The following is a 5155-nucleotide window of genomic DNA, read 5'->3' on the forward strand; positions in this document are numbered from 1 at the left end:
CCTGAGACAGATACAGACAAGATTCCCTGGAAGAATGGTGAATTCTTTTTCCTTTTTATTGAAAGCCAGCATGTCTGCTAAGGACTCCAAGATGGGTTTTAAAAATTCACCCTCAGTAAACATTTACTTACACAGTGATTTCCTCGGTCCTTCCTCATCTACCACCTAGGAGGGAGGTTTTGGTTCTTGACCGCTTAGTTAACCTTACTCATCCGTGTGTGGATTCCATGGCCACATTCAAGTAAGATACTCCATCAAAACCCTACTGCAAATATCAGGTTGTTTCCTAAAAAAGTCCTCTCCAGCCTCAGAGTTCTAAACAAAGGCCCTGTAGATTTCATGCCGAATCAGAGTTTACATAATAGCTGATTTGGCAAATCACACACACACATACACTTTGAGTGAAGTGGAAGCACATAGGGGAGATAAGGAGGTGTCTAAATCTCACTGTCAGCATCAGTTGCAGTCTGAGAGAGGCCAGGGGGAGGGATGGAAGCTGTAGGGAGTTGGAATGCTCTGAGTCAGGGGAGGCCGAGGGACAGCAGCTGTCTCCTCCACCAGAAGCAGGTGCAGCTTCCAGAGGAGGACAACAGAGGAGAGCTGGCCAGCAGGTCAAATCCTAGTTTGGACACAAAGGCCCAGCGGGGAAGTCCCAGTGGAGGGAGCTGTCATGCAGGAAAGTGCCAGGACTGGGGACTCCACACAAGTGCTGAGACCAGGGCAGAGCCAGCTCTCAAGGGACCCTGGGGTGAGGGGCAGCAGGATCCTAGGAAAATGAACCCCATGAACCCCCAAATTGTGTTTGATTTTCATTTGCACCTTCCTTCTTTAAACCTGCTTTTAGTACTTCGGCCACAGGGTCCTTCTTTCATTGCCTCAAAGCCATCCTGGAATAGTGAGAAGAGAAAGGAATTGAGAGACAGAAGGTTGGCCTCAGGCTGCGAGGAGTGCTACAGCGTGGGCGCCAGAGGAATCAGACCGGGCTTTACCCCTGGTTCTGCCACTCCACCAACTTATGTGAACTTGAGAATATTTCAAGTTCTTCATCTGCCAAGTAGGTTGGAGAAGACCTGTCCTGTAGGGCTGTTGGAACATATATAATGTATGTGAAGCACCTGGCACAGTGACTGGCAAATATTGGGTCTTTAATAAATGACAGTTTTATTATTATGCTTTTTTTCACACCAGAAGAAACTACCCTCATCTTTGGGAATTTTTTTTAACCCAGGAGATGTCAGAGACTGCAGTGCTACCTTCTTGAATGGCAGCTATGCCACTGAGAAGAACCCCCAAGTGTCCTGCTTCAGATAATTTATACATCACTGTTCTCACTTGCTCCTCTTCCTCATTGCTTTTTTTTTTTTTAAAGATTTTATTTACTTATTTGACAGAGAGAGATCACAAGTTGGCAGAGAGGCAGGCAGAGAGAGAGGAGGAAGCAGGCTTCCCGCTGAAGGGCTCTATCCCAGGAAACCCTTGGACCACAACCTGAGCCAAAGCAGAGGCCCTAACCCACTGAGCCACCCAGGCGCCCCCTCGTTGCTTTTTTTTTCAAATTTGTCTTACATGTTGGAGTTCATCACACCATCATTCTTATATAAAAACTGCTCTTACACTCTAAAAATCTACATGCAGGGTCTTCTTTATCCCTAGCATCATCACTACTAACATACAACGTTCCAAAGATCAGATCCTCAATTAATGATAAAAATAAATGGAGCATGGAGCAAAGAATGTAATTTATCACTATTTAATTTTTTCTCAAGCTTTATTACACAACACCAAAACTCTAACCCTTAAGAAAAATCTCCATTCCAAAGCCGTATTATGTTGTTGTGGAACCCGAAGAAGATGTAAGGATTTTCTAGCTTCATTATACAACACCAAAACTCTTACTCTTAAATCTGATAAACAGCAATGTGTGATCTATGTCATTTATAAACTTGGATTCTAAATCTAAATAAACATTCTTCCTGAAAGGAACATTTGTAAGCTACCAATATACGACAGAAAAACAAAGAAGATATATATTATGGCCTCTCCAACCCCACCTTAGCCTCTCACTACTTAAAAGCTGGCAGCTCTCAACAACTACAAAGCAAAGAATCTGCCTCAGCCCTCTCTAGGGAGGAGAGGAGAGGCTGGACTTGACCTGGGAATGTGCACCGGCCCGGGTAGGAGAGGCAGCCGCAGCTGTGGCTCTGGCTCGGGCCCGCTCTTCCTCATCTCGCAGAGCCTCTTCATAATGGAATGGGAAGGCGCTGGGGACGGTATCATGAACCTTGGCCAAAAACTCCAGGACTCTCATCTTGCTGGTCTCAGCATGGGCTCTCGGGCCCCACAGGAACTCGAAGCGTGGAGGATCACTACCAGGTGCCTGGCGGTACTCCAGATACTTTTCCTGCACCAGATCTTGGGTGATGAGCTTCCTGGGGTCCCCAAAGACCGAATGCTTCCTGCCATCATAGATGCCCAAAATATTCAGGAATTCCCAGATATCCTTCTCAGGGGCTCGGTTGCCACTCAAGAAGATCACACTCAAAAGAGGCACGAGAAGCCCATTCTTAGGAAAGCCCCAGGCACTGCTCACACAGCCATCGGCGGTGAGGTCTAGGCTGCTGACCAGGATATAGGAGTGACGGCCGGGCTTGACTTCCTTTAATTCCAGGCCAAAGACCAGCTCCATGTGCTCAGAGGCTTTCCTGAGGATCTCGGGAAAGTGCTCCTTGTACCTTCTGTGGATGATCTTCAGCATGTCTGACTTCAAAATGGGTGCCCCCATTGTATACTTTTCTAGCAGGAACTGCATCAACACCCCCACCTTCCTGGTTAGAAGATCTTTGTGAGCACTCTCAGGGGAAGTTGAGGCCTGAGAGGAATTTTTCTTTTTCTCAGCTTGGCTCTTGGCATCTACATTAGATCTTGGGCATGAAACACCTGCAGTAGGAGAGCTAGTGGCTGGGGATCCCCGAGGCTCCTGGGAAGTGTCAGCAGCAGGGGGACTCGGGAGAGTATCCCCAGAAACAGGAGAGTCAGAGGACTCTTCAACATTTGCTGCAGTGGCCTGAGGACCCTCAAGGCTCTGGGGCTCACCTCGGGCCTGGCGGCGTTTCTCACGAGCACGGAGCTTACTCTTCTGGCCCCGAGGCATGACTGGGTCAGGGACAGCAGGCACAAGAGTGAGCTGAAAGGCAGGAGATGCTGGTACCTGGAGCAGAGAAGATCAGAGTGTGAGCGCCTCAGCAGGGAGAGAACACCTTGGCTTTTAAGGAGCCACCTTTGCAGATTTCCATGAGAGCACAGTTCTAGGACCCCAAAACGCTGCTGCTCTTGTTCAGCCAGGTGTCCTGAGAACCCAGTGGAGGAAGACACAGTAATCCTAGGACTCCCAGGACTAACAGCGGGGTTGGCATCATGGGCTACTCTTCCTTTTTATTTTTTTAAAAAATTTATTATTTGAGAGAGAGGGAGAGCAGAGTGAGAACACGAGTTGGGGGGAAAGGCAGAGAGAGAGAAGGAGAAGCAGACTCTCCACTCAGCAGGAAATCTGATTTGGGGCTCAATCCCAGAACGCTGGGATCACGACCTAAGTAGAAGGTAGACACTTAACTGACTGAGCCCCCAGGTGCCTTCGGCTACTCTTTCAATTGGGTATTGAGTGGTCTCCCATTTCCTTACTCAAGATCTTCACCTTGACTCCAAACCCTTCCTGGGGCTCTGCCCTCTGCTGATCTGAGACCATGATGACCCTTAGACAAAGATGCTCACATTTCTAAGGCCTGAGTTAACAGCTAGAGTGAGCTGACAGGGGCTTATGCCTGCTAACAGCAGGGGTGAGACCCTTCAGCCCCACTGTTCTGGAGGCAGTGGCTCCCTCAGACCTCATTCAGGGCTTTGAACTTGATTCCAGGTAGAATTCGGTATTCCTCCAGTTACCTGAGTCTACAAGCCTTAAAGCAAAGGTTTCACCTCCCAGAGTACTAGAAAAGAAGTCACTGTGCTGCACATCTGGGTACCTCACTGGAGGACTCCCTGATACGAGAGCCAGGTACTGCTCTGCACAGCTCCCTATTTTAAGGAGAGGGACCCTTATCAGCACTGAAAGTTCTACCTTTACTGTGGGGTCAGAACTTCTCGCTCGACCCATGGGGCTGCCTCCTTTAGATATAGGCCTTTCTCTACCTGAATCACCCCCTAGACAAAAATAAGGGGTTACATCAGCCCTAATTACTCCAGGACATTCCTGGACCGCCAGCAGGAGTGGGGCGGCCCTCTTTAGACAAAGGTCCTCGCTTCCCTGAAGCAGCCTGGATGGCAATGAGAACAACAGGATTGCTCGGCCGGCCAGTCCGCTGGGACCTCCCAGAGCCGGACCAAAGGGGCAGGTTCGGGGGCCAAACTTCCTTGTGGCGGGGGAGTGGCCTCTCCAGTTTCCACTCAGGGTTCTCACCTTAACTTTAGACCAGTCCGGGGAAACTGGCCGCCGCTGAAATAAACGCCGCACCCAGTGGTCGAGGTCCCGCCCAGAACGGAAGTCGGGTTATCCGTATCCGGGGGCGTGGTCACAGGGGTCTCCAAGGGCTATAAGCAGGGGCGGGGCTCCGTGGGACCCCAGTGTTTGCGGCTCCTCCCTCTGGTGGCCCAGCCTCACCAGCCCCCGGACCCTCATCCTCCTGAGTCCCTAGAGGGGAATCTCTGGTCCTGCCCCCCCCCCCCCGCCTGCTGCTATAGGGCTACTCCTTTCTGGACCGCACAAGCCTGATTGGGGGGTCGGGGGGGGCACACACTCTGTGAGCCTTCCTCTTTAAGGGGAGATACATCTGCACTGAGGGTCCACACTTTACTCCAGCTATGGCCAAGACTTCTTCCTCTGCAGAGCTGGGACCCGTTCTGTTAGATAAGGCCATTCCTTCCTTGAGTCTCACTCATCAGGCAGAATAAGGGGACTCCTCGGTTAGAGCTCTTCCGGGTCCCCCAGGGCTAAGAATGGTACAGGATTCTATTTAGCCCCCTCTGCTTTTGGGTCCTCTCGTAACACTCTTAGCTTTCACATGAATTCTTGTTAGGGCCCAAGTCCCTCCCTCTGCAAAACTGACGCAGCTTTCATTAAACGGAGGCCCTCACCTTCCTGAGACTTTCCAGGCTGAAATCAGCC

The 5155-nt window shown here is 50.3% G+C and overlaps 1 pseudogene across 1 annotated transcript; it reads right to left on the reverse strand.

The window, feature by feature from the left end:
* Window positions 1-1764: 1764 nt before the first annotated feature.
* Window positions 1765-4510, reverse strand: LOC309856580 (melanoma-associated antigen B4 pseudogene; annotated as a pseudogene). Its single transcript, XR_014316633.1, has 2 exons — window positions 4451-4510; window positions 1765-3208 (listed from the first exon to the last, which is right to left on the reverse strand). The product of XR_014316633.1 is annotated as a melanoma-associated antigen B4 pseudogene (transcript).
* Window positions 4511-5155: the final 645 nt, after the last annotated feature.

This window comes from Mustela nivalis, assembly GCF_964662115.1.
Source record: "Mustela nivalis genome assembly, chromosome: X".
Taxonomy (NCBI): domain Eukaryota; kingdom Metazoa; phylum Chordata; class Mammalia; order Carnivora; family Mustelidae; genus Mustela; species Mustela nivalis.